The following is a 16,292-nucleotide window of genomic DNA, read 5'->3' as shown; positions in this document are numbered from 1 at the left end:
AGAATTCAATGATGACGACACGGTTTCTAGGGCCACCTCACAACGGAGGCTGACCATTCACACATCGAAGCGCTATCACGAATTGACTCACGATGGCCCATTACTGGCGCATTGCTACCTAGAAATGGCCAATCGAAACTCAGAGAGGCAGGAGTTCCCGCCCACCGACCTCACACATGCTAATCTATGGGGCACAGAGATGGACGGCGGAATATTTAAACCGGCTCATTTTGGCCGGGTTTATAAACGTGTTTGGAGTTATCATCTACCTGTGAGGCTTCACGAGAATATAACTCTCCGTTTCCACGAACGAACTCATCGATTTTCAGCACATCGTTCTTCTCTTCAAGTACGTTTTGGTAAGTAACGTTTATTTCATGTTTTGCTTAATATGTTATATATTCCATATATAAATCGCTAGTTGTAAAAAATGTTAGATTTTTTTTTATTGAAAATATAGTGATTACTTTAGCTACATGTTAAGTGAACTAACGTTACTTCAGTGAAGTTTGTGTTAAGACCACAACCTAAAACTGATTTTAAAAAATAACTAATAACATGGTTAGTCCTTTGAGTTAGTATTACTCCTGTGAGTTATCATTAGTCCTGTGATTTACTCCTGTGAGTTATCATTAGTCCTGTGATTTACTCCTGTGAGTTATCATTAGTTCTGTGATTTACTCCTGTGAGTTATCATTAGTCCTGTGATTTACTCCTGTGAGTTATCATTAGTCCTGTGATTTACTCCTGTGAGTTATCATTAGTCCTGTGATTTACTCCTGTGAGTTATCATTAGTCCTGTGATTTACTCCTGTGAGTTATTATTAGTCCTGTGATTTACTCCTGTGAGTTATCATTAGTCCTGTGATTTACTCCTGTGAGTTATCATTAGTCCTGTGATTTACTCCTGTGAGTTATCATTAGTCCTGTGATTTATTATTAGTCCTGTGATTTTAAACAATATTATTAATCTTGTGAGCTAAACCAATATTATTAGTCATGTGAGTTAAAACAATACTGTTAATCATGTGAGTGGAAAACATTGCTAATGGTAGGACATAAATGGTCCTGCTAATGGTCTTATGAATGAAGAACAGTGCTAATGGTTCTGTGACATAAAACAGTGCTAATGGTCCTATGCTGTTAGTCATGTGGGTTAAACCATCCAAACCAATAAACCTTTATATTGTAAAAGTGCAACATGACTTATGATGTTCTTGGTTTATTTTAATTTAATACAAAAACATTCAACACAGCATGTTCTAATAATAATTTTGTGTTCATAGATAATGGAACCTACATTCAGGAAGAGTGCTGATGGTAGTCTGAATCTCTGTGATTCCAAGGCTGCTCTAACAGTGAAGGAGGAGAATAAAAAGAAGCCATGGTCCAGGGCCATTTTTCCAGAGAGTGAGGGACACAGCAGTAAATGCAGTTGTGCGCCTGGGTGGAGATACAGGCAATGATATACATGTCCTTGGCCAGTATGAGCTCCAGTTTGGAGTTTTCAGGGGGCAGACCTTCAAGTGGGTGGCTGAAAATGCTTTGGGTTATGCGGGATATCTTGTTCCTGCCATGATGAAGAATTCATCACAGGGGAAAGACTCTAGGAGCCATGCAGAAAATAAGAAGTCTTTCCGGGTGTACATCGAACATTTTTACGAGGGTTGATATGCTGTTCGGATCAAATCTGAAAGCATGTCCCTAACCAGCTCTCAGTCCACTGCACAACCCTCCATAAGCACTGTGCCCACCTGTGAGCCCTCCAGCAACCCCATCCAGCCTGGCCCCAGCACTGAGCCTACCACTGGTCAGCCTTCAGTGGCAGTCTCCTCTCTCCGCTCTTTGTTGGTTGGGAAAGGCAGCAGAATGACAAATCTTGAGAAGTCAGTCAAGAGGCTCATTACACCCTCCAAGTTCAAACCTTGTAAGTTTCTATGGAACAATTTTTTTACTAATGTGTTTGATGTCTGTAAATAAACTGCCAATTTTTATATATGCTTGAATAAGATTTGTTAATTTATTCATTTATTCATCAGCTGTTCCAGCCACATGCAGTGCTTCATCTGAGCCCGCACCAGTGGACGACAGTGAACTTGTGATGGCAGCTGAACAGGTGGAAACAGAAGTGGCATGTAAGTGTAATAAATATTTTGTTATGTGGTTGTTACATTGTATATGTTCTTACAAGTTCTTAGACAGTTGCCAGGATTGTGCTTACCCATATCTCTAATAATACTTTAGGCTACACTGGTGTAATGTACTGGCAGTATCATTAGAATACTTGTTTTGTTTTTGGGTAAATGTTTACAGCAATGTTGTAACCTTCTCTTTCCCTTCCCTTTTTTTTTTGTTCCATTTAGTGAAGAGTAGAACCTGTCTTCCTGCTGGTTGGAAAACTCTTCCTCTTATAGATCAGCAGTGGATCTCCAAAGCACTTTTCCGATGGTCGCGATATGGACAACCAGAGCTAGACCTAGCCAAAGTGGACAAGATGTGGTGGTACCCCCCTCAGCCTTCCCTGACTCAGTGCGGCATGCCAGCGATGGAGAGGTACTTTGGACATGCCTTCTTTCTCTGGATGCCAAGGAAACTTTGGCGTGTACGGCTGTTCTGCCCACACCCGGACTGTGTCAAGGATGAGCTCACATCTGCTGGGCTTCACCAGAAAATCAGGCAAGTGATTGGTGTTAGCAGCTCCTATTTCATGGCAGCAGAATACCTTGCCTGTAGGAGCTGCAAAAGGAAGGTCATCAGCTGGAGCCACAACATTGTCTGTCAGCTAGACATTGGCCATCGCGTCCAGTTCCCCTGTCTCCTTACTGCCAAGCTTGCTTGTGATATGGAAGTAGTGCGGCAGATGCGACAGAGGGGTCTGGGAAACAGCAGCAGCCAGATCCAGAAGCAGTTGGAGGAGCAGCATTCAGAGTGCTGGCTGCAGAAACAGATCCAGTATCTCACGGACTGCAGGGGATTGATGAGAGCTGCGACTTCTGGACTGATCACCACTGTTGCTGTTGGAGACCTTCCTGCTTTGCCCACAGTCCCAAAGCATCGCTGGCTGATGCAGGTCTACGCTCAAGATGTCCTGAACAGGCTTGAGGAAATCAAATCATCGATCACCTCGCAGTTTGGCCGGATCCTGAAAATGGACTCCACAAAGAAAATTGTGAGGAAAATGGCAGGACAGAGTCGTGTGACAGCCTCTTGGGCCACAAACATCGGCAAAATGAGCACGGCCAAGTTATGATGTCTGTGCTCACAGCAAGTGAGGGCTTTGGCTTGGGGAAAATGATTGATGGCATCATCAAGCGCTACCAGGGTGCTTGCGTGTCACCGCCAGAAGTCTTGTATGTTGACCGGGACTGCTGTGGGTCCACACACATTGGGAAAATGTTTTCAGCATGGCCAGACATGGGAATTCGCCTGGATATCTGGCACTTCATGAGGAGGATTGCAGGATTGCATCTTTATTTGGGATGAGCGTGACCTCCAAGCTCTTAAAGAGACCAAGCGTTCAGAACTGGAGGCCAGATCAATGCACCCCACAGACGCAGATGTCATGCGCCACATCACCAGGGCAGAGATGTCACTGCACTGCAAGAGGGCAACCCGCAGCTGTACAGAGATAGAGGCACTCATCACAGACCTTATTCATGCATACGATGGTGAGAGGGGCCACAACACGCTTGGAGTGCCACTTATAAACTCTGCAAAGATGGCTGAGATCTGGGGGGGGCAAAAAAAGCACATCCCTTGCATCCAGGATCCTCCAGGTGTGCAGCTATACATGCAGACGGGGACCATTGTAAAGGGAGGGCACACTCTGCCAACATACAGGTGTGCAAGAGGGTCCACGTCACTGGAATCCTTCCACCTGCACATGAACAGGTTCATTCCTGGTAAGCATGCAACTTTAAAAGCATACACAGGTTATTTGAAACAAATCTTCCATTAAAGTAAAAAAAAAAAATACTAAAACAAGAATAATAAAAATTCCAATTTGTTATGTGTTTTAGGAACCCTGGCAAGCGACACCTTTTTTCAGGCCTACCTATTGGATGGCCTTGCCAGGTGGCATGAAGACAGAAGCATGGCAGCAGCAGGAAAAGTGCAGCCCCACTCCTATAGTGGCCTTCTGAGGCATGCTGCCAATCAGCTGGCTCAGGAGGTGCTAGGGATGAAACTGGTGGATTACACAGGACCACAGAAATATACAGGTAAGCCTTAATTTAAATTTCTGAGAAGTTTAAATAAAAAAAACATGATTAAATCTGACACTTATGCTGTTTCTTTTCTTTTTGTTGTTTCTTGTTTTTTTTTCTTCCAGGAGAACTCATAGGTGTGGAGTACCTATATGAACAGACTGGCAGTGTTTTGGAGGATTATAAATTGGCCATTTCAGCTCTTGAGACAGAGGACCTCAATGTGGCAGAAGATGAGGGCTTTGTGGAGACACTGCACTTTGAAGATTTAACTGTCCCAACCCTTGAAATGCCTGGGCAGTCCTCTGTTCCACCTGCTCTGATGACACCATCTGCTGTCCCTTCTACTTCTGATGCACCTTCTGCGTTTGGTGGCCCATGTGGTGTTTCCACTGCTACTTCCACCATTATCAGGCTTGATCCTCCTGCTTTTGCCACCACAAGTGTAGCTTCTGCATCACCACATGCTCCTGCTAACCTTATGCCTGATACCTGGTTCTCTCCACCTGCTGCTTCATCAGTCATCTCTTCGCTTGCACACAGCTGTAAGACCTCTAATAATACTTCATTAGACACAAGCTATGAATAAATAATTTGATGTCTTAATTCACCACTTAATCATTTTTACTTTCTCTTTAATTTTCCTCTAACTGTAGGTCCACTGAAGCAAGATCCAGAGTCCGTAGAGCCATCTTCTGATCCTGTGTCTTCCGTTAAGCAGGACGTAAGTATTTATTATAGTTTACTGACTTCTAATAGTGTTGATTTGTTTCAAATATACATTAGTTGTTGCATATAGTAACTCATTTATCAATCATTTATTCAATTAGGACTCTGTTGGGCCTGACAACGTTGCTGGTTATGGAGCTGTTCAGGATTTGGCAGACTACTTGGTCAGCTTGAAAGACCATGTTCTCTCATTGTCACGGGAAGAGTCAAGCCATATCGTCACACTTTGGCAGGCTCTTAGTGACTATGACAAGGAGCGCACAGTATATTCTCCACGTCATCAGGCCACTTTGAATAAGGGGCGTTTCAGGTCCACAAAAAAACTGGTAGCTCCTGGTGTGGAGTCAACAAGACGGTGAGTTTTTATACTCAACTGTACTTATTACTGCTGTTGGAATCTGTAAACCTGCAAATATCTAAGTATACTGTGTTTTTGTTCCTTCTCAGGTGCTTTCTTGGTGCAAGCAGCCCTGCACAGTGGCCAGACTGCAACAGGGTTGTGGAGGCTATATTTGTGAAGCTGTGTATGGCTTTTCCACATCCAAAACAGGTTGACGGTGTCAGGTTTGGAAGGTGGACCCTCATCATTCGTTCTTACAAGCACATCAGAGAGTACATCTTGAGCAACGCCCATGTGATGCAGGACACCACCATCCAGCTGCCTGAAGTTAACACAGCCACACTCTCAGAGTGGTGAGTCAATCAGTTATCATATATGACGAATAATTCAATGAAATCTCATTACATCTAACACATTTAAACATTTTTCCTTATATTAAAAGGCCTTTATTATAATATGCATGTGGATAAACAAATCTTGCAGTGTGTTTCAATGGCAAGTGGACTAATTGCTCTCTTTTTAATTGCTGTTTGTGTTTTAGGTACTGCAGACGCACCCGATCACAGGAGTCCAATGTGCTTCATCAGGGCATAAGGACTCCTAAAGCACCCGTGGCAGGTCCTGTACCACAACGCTCCACACCCCAGACTGAAATGATAAAAGCTCACCCATCCACAGACAGCCCCCATGTATTTGTCCTACCACCAGACACCGCAGCTATGGCAAAGACCAAAAGACGTCTGACCTTTGCGTCAATGGCTTCTACGTCTGCTGGTCTGCAGCCTCCTCAGCAGCATCACCTCCCTGAAGCTCCCCAGTTCACCTCCTCTACCCTCTCTGCTTGTCCTGTGTCAGTCCCTGCAGGCCAGGTGATTTTTCTGCCCATCCCATGTCCAGACAGTCACAGCCAAGTCCAAGCCCAGAGACTGCAACCTATTCTGCCTGCCACTGCCCGTTTGGCTCCAACTTGTTCATCTCAAGCGACACCATCAGCAACACCATCACAACCAGATGTGCCATACACAACACAGCAGTATCGCAAAAGAAAGATGGAAAAGGAGAAATCTGGCATAAAAACTCGCAGTTATGTTCGCCAGAAGACCTTCATCTCCTGCAAAAAATGCCAAAAAGAGAGGAAGCCCCCTACACATCAACAGTATTTTGGCAATTGGTACTGTGAAGAAACTGCCACCGTGCCACTGGAGGAATGGAAAGCAGAGCTGGTAGCACGAGGCTATGGAAAAAACAAAGCCCCTAAAGAAAAAAGCCCTTAACCTCTTCACCCACCCACACCTGCTTTCCCTGATTCACTTGTGTTTATTTAAATTTATAATACAAAGTAACATTTAGATTTTTCATTGCATTACTAATTCAATTATTTGTAGCCTATTATATATAATTTATATATTTAAAACTTACATAGCCCTTTATTTATAACATTGTGTAACTTTTGCCACTGTTTTTAATGCTTGTTTGTGGAACAAACAAATTTATTGTATACAATTGATTGTGTACATTTACTGTATCTTTTAAATAAAGGCTTTATTTTGTATATTAATCGTTGTTTCATTTTTTTCTTCCTTATTTTCTTTTCCTTTCACAAGTTCAATGAATAAAAAATATAAAATAAAGACACGTGCAGGTAGAACGAACAAAACTGTCCGTTTTCCTTAAAGGGTAAAGTCGACTTTAACGTTTTCGGATCATAATATTGTGTATTTTGTTTATCTCCAGTCGAAATCCAACTCGCCCCGTGCGGGACTCGAACACCCGCCGGAGGAGGCATTCATGGTTACTTTCGGCGCCGAAAGCACGACTAACATGTGCCTGCCTTGGCGCAATGGATAACGCGTCTGACTACGGATCAGAAGATTCTAGGTTCAACTCCTGGCTGGCTCGCACTTTTTGCTTTGTGCGTTTGGTGGTTGATAAGCACTTTAGCGCTTGTGAAGTCAGGGTGCAAAGAAAGTGTGGAACCTGTATAAACGATGCTGGCCCAAGAACAGTCCTGAAATGCGGGCGTTGGCGAAAACCTGAGACAGGCAGCTGACAACGGGCTGACTTTAGAGAATCTCAGCTCCTCGGTGGCCTCGTTAGCGCAGTAGGTAGCGCGTCAGTCTCATAATCTGAAGGTCGTGAGTTCGATCCTCACACGGGGCAGCGCCGTTTTTAAATACTAGTAGGGTGCCGTTCAGCTCAAGCCATCTTTCCTTTTGCTGCTACGCGCCCCTTAAGCTAATCTCTAAACCACCCACCCACCACGTGCAAATCATGAGTTCCCTGCACATCTGTTCTGAACTGGAATATGAGCCGCCGTGGCGGTAAATTCCCAGTGCCACGGAAGACTCGGGTCTTGGTAGATGGTTACGGCGCACCATCATGGCTGCCGTTTGATGTGAAATGCCAAGTCCACAAAGGGGAAGGGAAGAGCGTTCTGCCTGTTTGCCAAGGAAATGCCTTCTTGTCAGCAGGGAAGCAATCCACCAAGGAAGGGAGGAGGCCAGGTGCAGCTTGAGCGGTGGCGCGCCGTGATCGTATAGTGGTTAGTACTCTGCGTTGTGGCCGCAGCAACCCCGGTTCGAATCCGGGTCACGGCAGGCCCTCGCTGCGAGCGGGTAGTGCTCGCCTTCGGGACCAGCAGCCGCTCTTTTGGGAGGCCTGGCCTTCATCCAAAGCCCTCTTGCAGACAGAGTGGGCCAGCCAGCGCTGCAAATGGAAGTGCACCTGTCTTATGGAGCGGAGAGCTCAAGGATGTTTTCTGTCCACGCCCAGGATTAGGACTCCTTGGACGCTGGGCCTGGCAAGAGGCAATCAAGCAGTTTTCGCATCCGCCTGTTCCATCAGGATGAAGGGTGCAAAGCTCCAGTTGGCCTCGGGAGGACAGCAGGGAGAGACGGGAGAAGAAGGTAACAAATTGGTCATGGTGGCCAGCCGAGGGCAGTGCAAGTTTCCCATGTGGTCTAGCGGTTAGGATTCCTGGTATTCACCCAGGCGGCCCGGGTTCGACTCCCGGTATGGGAATGGACTTAAGCTTTGAGCGAAGTGTTCCGAGTCTGTACAGAAGCGGGGTGGGTGCTCTGGCAGCGCGGCTTGGACGTCACGTACAGACAAAGTTTTAGGAGGCGCTCTGCTTCTCCCTCCCCAAGCGAGGCGTGGCAGTTGTCTCCCTTACGTAAAGCAAATGCCACGTGGAGAGCCCAGAGCAAGGGGCCAGTGGCGCAATGGATAACGCGTCTGACTACGGATCAGAAGATTCTAGGTTCGACTTCTGGCTGGCTCGCTCATTTTGCTTTGTGCGTTTGGTGTTGGATAAGCACTTCAGCGCTTGTGAAGTAAGAGTGCAAAGAAAGTGTGGAACTTGCACAAACAATGCTGGCGTTGGCAAAAACCAGAGACAGACAGCTGACAAGGGGCTGACGTTGAAGAAGCTTACCTCTTTAGTGACCTCATTGGCGCTCATTGCCAGCTGTGTCGAGCAATTCTTGGTAGCTTAATCCAAGCCCCTTACAGCCTGCTACCAAGAATAGGCCAATCAGAGGCCAGAGGGCTACCAAGAATTGACCAATTACAACACGCACCGCTACCAGAATTCAATGATGAAGACACGGTTTCTGGGGCCACCTCACAACGAACACTGATCAATCACAAATCGGAGTGCTACCACGAATAGACCAACGACGGCCCATTACTGGCGCAATGCTACCTAGAAATGGCCAGTCAAAAATCAGAGAGGCAGGAGTTCCTGCCCACTGACCTATCACATGCTGAATTGAGGATTACGTGCCTCTATCCATGGGGCATAGTGATGGCCGGCGGAATATTTAAACCGGCTCATTTTGGCTGCGTTGATAAACGTATTTGGAGTTATAATCTACCTGTGTGGCTTCATGAGAATTTAACTCTACATTTCCACCAACTCGTCAGTTTTCAACCAACACATTCTTCTCTTCGAGTACGTTTTGGTATGTAATGTTTATTTCATGTTATGCTTAATATGTTATATATTCCATATATATCTCTAGTTGTAAAAAAAATGTTAGATTGTTTATTGAAAATATAGTGATTACTTTAGGTACATTTTAAGTGAACTAATGTTATTTCAGTGAAGTTTGTGTTACGACTATAACCTAAAAATGATTTAAAAAATAGCTAATATGGTTAGTCCTGTGAGACAAAAAAAATTATTATATTGGTCTTTTGAGTTATCTTGTGAGCTAAACCAATATTATTAGTCCTGTGAGTAAAAACAATACTGTTAACTCAAACAAACTATGTGCAGGGTGTGAGGAGTCTTTAATAATGCTACAGGCTCAACGAAGACAGTGTTTCTTCTATACCTCCTCAACTAATGGAAGTGAGGTCCCTGTAATTTTCTGGGCCGTACTCACCACTCGATGTAGTGATTTACGGGCAGCAACAGTGCAGTTCCCAAACCAGACTGTGATACAGCTGGACAGGATACTCTCTCACAGAGTACACACAGCGATAGAAGTTCACCAGAATGGCTGGAGACAGATGTTTCTTTAGCATCCTCAGAAAAAGGAGCCATCTTGACCAGGCTGGAAGTGTTGGAGGTCCAGGATAGATCCTCCGATATGTGTGTTCCCAAGAAGCTGGCAAAAACGTTCGACAGCCGTCTCACTGATATAGTTGGAGTCATGCATGACACTTTTCTCCCTCCTGAAGTCTATGATAAGTTCCTTTGTTTTGTTGGTGTTAAGAAGCAGGTTATTGTCAGTACACCATGTGACCAGTTGTTCTACATGCTCTCTGTAGGCTGTCTCATCATCGTTGCTGAAGGGGCCAATCACTGTGGCGTAGTCAGCAAACTTGACCATAAAGTTTGATACATGAACAGTCTTGCAGTCATGAGTAAAGAGGGAATAGAGAAATGGGCTTAGCACACAGCCCTGGGGCACGCCCGTGTTTAGTGTGATGGTGGAGGAGTAGGTATGGCCTTACCTAACATGCTGAGGCCTGTTGGTCAAGAAGCTTTTAATCCAATAACAGAGAGGAGTCAATGCCCAGATCTCCAAGTTTAGTGACTAACTTGGCTGGGATTATTGTGTTAAATGCTGAGCTAAAACCAACAAACAACATTCTAGCGTATGTGTTGTTATTATCCAGATGTGAGAGCACAGTATGTAGTGCAATGGAAATGGCATCCTCTGTGCTTCTATTATTGTGGTATGTGAACTGATGTGAGTCCAGTGTAGGTGGGAGACAGACCTTTAGTTGAGCCAGAACCAGTCGCTCAAAGCACTTCATAATGATGGGTGTAAGTGCTACGGGCGATAGGCATATAGGCATGTCGGGTTGGAGTGTTTTGGTACAGGTATGATGGATGTGGTTTTGAAGCAAGTTGGAACAGCTGCCTAAGCACGAGACAGAACGAAGATGTCCATAAAAACTGCTTCGCACATGGTTTCAGCACTAGCCTGGGAATGCCATCTGGGCCAGGGGCCGAAGGACTGCAGAAGATCTGATATTGGTATCCGTCTCCCTGTTGTCTCTGTCAAAACAAGCATAAAAGTAATTTAGCTCATTCAGAAAGGAGACATCTGCAGTTATTGGAGTGGATTTGCTGGACTTGTACTCACTGATGGTTTGAATACTCTGCCACATGTGTCGGGAACCATAATTGGAGAAGTGGTCCTCTACTTTAAGCTTGTAGCAGTGCTTGGCCATCTTGATGCCTCTCCTCAAATGTGCCCTGGATATGCAATAGGCCTGTGCATCACCTGATTTGAACGCGATGTCGTGGGCCTTCAGCAGAAATGCACCTCGTTGTTAATCCATGGTTTCTGATTCAAGTAAGTGGTCAACTGTGTAGTAACCACGTCAATGTTGGTCTTGATATAGTGCAACACAGAGGTGTATGTATCAATATTCATGTGAGAGCCACAAGTAGCCTGTGAAGCAAACATACTCCAGTCTGTGTGATGAAACCTGTCCTGAAGTACAGAGTCTGCCTCCGCTGGCCACACTTGATAGCTGTTACTGATGGCTTCACAAGTTGGATTAGAGGAGAGTACTTGGGAACGAGAAACAAAGAAAGGTGGTCTGACTTCTCCAGGTGCGGGAGGGGGGGTAAAGGTGTACGCTCCAGGGATGTTTGTGTAGACATTATCCAGAGTTTTGTCTCCTCTTGTATTCCAGGAAACATGCTGGTGAAATTTAGGAAGCACTGTCTAAGTTAGAGTGATTGAAATCACCATCAACTATAAAAGCAGCCTTCAGATGAGCAGTCTGTTGTTTGCTAATGGCTGTATAAAAGTTAATTTATAGCTAGCTTGGCATTAGCATCCGGTGGGATGTAAACCGATGTTATGATGGAAGTGAACTCCCTTGGCAGATAAAAAGGTCTGCACTTAATCAGATTCAAGATTAGCCAAGCAGTGTCTCCCAAAAGGGGTAATGTTTGGGCACCAAGCTTTGTTAATATAAATGCACAGTCCACCACCTCTGGTTTTACCGGTGTCATCTGCTGTTCTATCTTCCATTTGTAGCATCCAGCTACCTCAATAGCATTGTCAGGTACACTGCCATTTAGCCATGTTTCAATAAAATTCATGATATTGCAGTCCATGAGTCTCTTACTCTGATTGATGCAAAGTCTTACCTCGTCCATTTTATTCACCAAAGACCGCACATTCGCTAGAAAAATGCTGGGTAGCGAAAGGTGGTGTGGTGTTTGCTTTAGCCTAGCTTTTGCTCCTCCATGCTTCCCTCGCCTTTGTTTACGGTCTCGATGCCACCTGCGATCACTTCCACCTGGCTTGGTAAAGTGTGTAGCCTCCAGTGTTCTGGAGATTTCCGCTGGCATGAGTCGAAGATTGGCTTACGTTACTCTGAAAGTTTGTTCAATGTCCAAAAGTTCCTGTCGGTTGTAGGATGTCAAAGAAAAGCTATCCTGTACGAACAAACTTGAAATGAGAAGAAAAAGACTGCAAAAACACAAAATCTGGTAAAGACGCAAGGTCTTTTGGTGGTAGTCTGAACCTCTGTAAAGGCTGCTCTAACAGTGAAGGAGGAGCATAAAAAGAAGCCACGGTCCAGGGCCATTTCTCCAGAGAGAGTGAAGGACTCGGCAATAAATGCAGTTGTGCGCTTGGGTGGAGATACAGGCAACGTTATACATGTCCTTGGCCAGTATGAGCTCCAGTTTGGAGTTTTCAGGGGGCAGACCTTCAAGTGGGTGGCTGAAAATGCTTTGGGTTATGCTGGATATCTTGTTGCTGCCATGATGAAGGATTCATCACAGGGGAAAATAAGAAGTCTTTACGGCTGTACATTGAACATTTTTACAAGGGCCAATATGCTGTCCGGATCAAATCTGAAAGTTTGTCCCCAACCAGCTCTCAGTCCACTGCACAACCCTCCATCAGCACTGTGCCCAACACCTGTCAACCCTCCAATAACCCCATCCAGCCTGGCCCCAGCACTGAGCCTGCCACTGGTCAGCCTTCAGTGGCAGTCTCCTCTCTGTGCTCTTTGTTGGTTGGGAAAGGCAGCAGAATGAAAAATCTTGAGAAGTCAGTCAAGAGGCTCATTTCACCCTCCAAGTTCAAACCTTGTAAGTTTCTGTGGGACAATTTTTTTACTAATGTGTTTGATGTCTGTAAATAAACTGCCAATTTTTATATGCTTCTTGTAGATTTGTTTATTTATTAATTTATTCATTGATCAGCTCTTCCAGCCATGTGCAGTGCTTCATCTGAGCCCGCACTACTTCCGATGGCAGCTGACCAGGTGGAATCAGAAGTGGCATGTAAGTGTAAAAAAGTTTTTGTTATGTGGTTGTTACTTTATATAACTTTTTAGAAGTTCTTAGACAATTGCCAATATTGTGCTTACCATATCTCTAATAATACTTTAGGCTACACTGGTGTAATGTACTGGCAGTGTCATTAGAATATTTGTTTTGGGTAAATGTTTACAGCAGTGTGTAACCTTCTCTTTCCCTTCCCTTTTTTCTTTGATCCATTTAGTAGAGAGTAGAACGCGTCTTCCTGCTGGTTGAAAAACTGCTCTTCCTCTTATAGATCAGCAGTGGATCTCCAAGGCACTTTTTCGATGGTCACGATATGGACAACCAGAGCTAGACCTAGCCAAACTGGACAAGATGTTGTGGTACACCCCCCCCCCCAGCCTTCCCTGACTCAGTGTGGCATACCAGCGATGGAGAAGTACTTTGGACATGCCTTCTTTCTCTGGATGCCAAGGAAACTTTGGCATGTACAGCTGTTCTGCCCACACTCAGACTGTGGCAAGGATGAGCTCACAGCTGCTGGGCTTCACCAGAGAATCAGGCAAGTGATTGGTGTTAGCAGCTCTTATTTCATTGCAGCAGAATACCTTGCCTGTAGGAGCTGCAAAAGGAAGGTCATCAGCTGGAGCCACAACATTGTCTCTCAGCTAGACATTGGCCATCGTGTCCAGTTCCCCTGTCTCCTTACTGCCAAGTTTGCTTATGACATAAAAGTAGGGCGGCAGACACGACAGAGGGGTCTGGGAAACAGCAGCAGCCAGACCAATAAGCAGTTGGAGAAGCAGCATTCACAAGGCTAGCTGCAGAAACAGATTCAGTATCTCACAGACTGCAGAGGATTGATGAGAGCTGTGCCTTCTGGACTGATCACTCCTGTTGCTGTTTGAGATCTTCCAGCATTGCTTACAGTCCCAAAGCCTCACTGGCTGATGCAGGTCTATGCTCAGGATGTCCTGAACAGGCTTGAGGAAATTAAATCATCTATCACCTCACAGTTTGGCCAGATCCTGAAAATGGACTCAACTAAAAAGATTGTGAGGAACATGGCAGGACAGAGTCATGTGACAGCATCTTGGGCCACAAACATTGGCTATGAGCACGGCCAAGTTATTATGTCACAGCAAGTGAGGGTTTTGGCTTGGGCAAAATGACTGATGGCATCACCAAGTGCTACCAGGGTGCTTGCATGTCACCTCCAGAGGTCTTGTATGTTGACCAGGACTGCTGTGGGTCCACACACATTAGGAAAATGTTTTCAGTATGGCCAGACATGGAAATTCACCTGGATATCTGGCACTTCATGAGGAGGATTGCAGTGGGATGCACCACTGACTCATGTCCTGTATGCCAGTTTCATGAACTGTCTGAGCCACTGCATTTGGGATGAGTGTGACCTCCAAGCTCTTATGGAGGCCAAGCGTTCAGAACTGAAGGCCAAATGTTCATATTTATTGATAGCTCATTATATACAACAATAAATAACAATGGTAAACTATTTCTAGGGGTAATATATGGAAATGTAAAAACTAGAACATTCTTTAAATGTAATAATATAACAGTATTTATTGCATATATATATATATATATATATATATATATATATATATATATATACACACATATACACAGAGTTTAACTATACTCTTCCAAACTATTCACAGATGATCAGATAGACAATTTGTTGGAACAGGACATTTTGTATTGATTTATTTATTTTAACATTGAATAAAAAGAAGCTAGGAGATGGTGAAGTGGTGCATGTCTCAGTCATTGGATGCATGGAATGCAGCTGATTACTCTGTTCACCCTGGAGTACATGTATGTCTTACATGCTATTTTGCACATATGTTTTTAAGGCTTGTTTTTACATTTACTTTATTTTAAATAAAGGCTTTATTTCGTATATTGTTGTTTCTTTTTTTTTTTGCTTATTACTTTCACAATTTCAGTAAGGGTTTCTTCTGTGGCATTTATGAAATGGCAAAATGAATAAAGACAAGTGCTGATAGAATGGACGTTCTGAAAAAAAAAAAAGTTTTCAGTTTATAATATTGCATGTTTTGTTTGTACTTAATTTCTATTCGAAATCCAACTGGGAACACCTGCCCAAGGAGGCATTCGTGGTCACTATTGTTTTTAATAAAAGTGCTAAAACCTCAACTCACAAGTAGGTAGTGTGTCAGTCTCAATCTGAAATTTGAGAGTTTGATCCTCACACGGAGCAGGTCTGTTTTTAAAAACTAGTACGGTACCATTAAGCTCCCAAAATCTTTCCTTTTTGTACTACGTGCACATTAAGCCAATTTCTCAACAACCCACCCTCCACATGCAAATCATAAAACCGGCTCATCTTGGCCGCACTGTTAAACATATTTGGAGATATCTACCTGTGCAGCTTTATGAGAATATAACGTGTCATGGAAATGATTAACTAATAAGAAATGAGACTGAAAGTGGTCTATGAGCAACTTTTACAGCTAAACGCATGCACTAACCCTCTACTCTGCTCTGAGACAAAGAACAAAAAACCTTCTTTCTTAGCTGAGCCACCTATCGGGGAGAAAGAGATAACAGTTTCATACAGAAACAATGTTCCAGGAACCAGCTACATTTCGTGCTTGTTAAAACAGAAAAAAGATCCTTGATTGAACTCTTTCAATCTGCACTCCCGTCACATTCCTTTTCTACAAAAGTTAGCGAAACAGTCTAAAGACAGAATAATGTAACATACATAAAAAAAAAAGGTTTCTACTAATTGTCAGTGATTCATACTGAACACTAGTGATTCAATGAGCACTCACATAGGTTAAAGATGCATGAATTTAAAATTTCCCTTCACAATACCCCCTTTGATCATTGATCACTAGTCTCTGTCCAACTTGGAATGAGGGGACAAAGTACGAGTGATACATTATATTGTTTTGTTGGTTGAGACTGAACATTAACAACAAGAGCTTTCATAGTGGCAGTGCGGGCCAAACAAATGGCGCAGACCCGGAGGATACATGGGATTAAGATCAGCAGCATAAACCAACCACCAAACAATGCAGCTAACTGGGGCTGTTGCTGCTCCCAGGCTGCCAAAGATAAACCAGCTAATGAGTGCACCCAGAGTGGTCCATGGGGTTTAGAAGGTTCCTCCTGGAGTGAACAGGAGCCCCAAAACCACCAGACACAGGAAAGCCATTGCCCTTTCGTTTCTTGACGTACCTGCTCTCAGAGGGGCACTCCCCTTCTTCCTGCAGTC

At 44.2% G+C, this 16,292-nt stretch overlaps 4 non-coding genes across 4 annotated transcripts; all 4 read left to right on the top strand.

Annotated features, from left to right (window-relative positions):
- The first annotated feature begins 7,361 nt into the window (after window positions 1-7,361).
- Window positions 7,362-7,434, top strand: trnam-cau (transfer RNA methionine (anticodon CAU)). The gene has a single exon. It is a non-coding gene; the product is annotated as a tRNA-Met (tRNA).
- A 365-nt stretch (window positions 7,435-7,799) lies between these two features.
- On the top strand, window positions 7,800-7,871 carry trnah-gug (transfer RNA histidin (anticodon GUG)). Its single transcript has one exon. It is a non-coding gene; the product is annotated as a tRNA-His (tRNA).
- Window positions 7,872-8,223: 352 nt separating this feature from the next.
- trnae-uuc (transfer RNA glutamic acid (anticodon UUC)) lies at window positions 8,224-8,295 on the top strand. The gene has a single exon. It is a non-coding gene; the product is annotated as a tRNA-Glu (tRNA).
- Window positions 8,296-8,481: 186 nt separating this feature from the next.
- On the top strand, window positions 8,482-8,554 carry trnar-acg (transfer RNA arginine (anticodon ACG)). Its single transcript has one exon. It is a non-coding gene; the product is annotated as a tRNA-Arg (tRNA).
- Window positions 8,555-16,292: the final 7,738 nt, after the last annotated feature.

This window comes from Hoplias malabaricus, chromosome 7 (assembly GCF_029633855.1).
Source record: "Hoplias malabaricus isolate fHopMal1 chromosome 7, fHopMal1.hap1, whole genome shotgun sequence".
Lineage (NCBI taxonomy): Eukaryota > Metazoa > Chordata > Actinopteri > Characiformes > Erythrinidae > Hoplias > Hoplias malabaricus.
The sequence above is the reverse complement of the archived record's forward strand: the minus strand, read 5'-3'. Positions and strand labels throughout refer to the sequence as shown.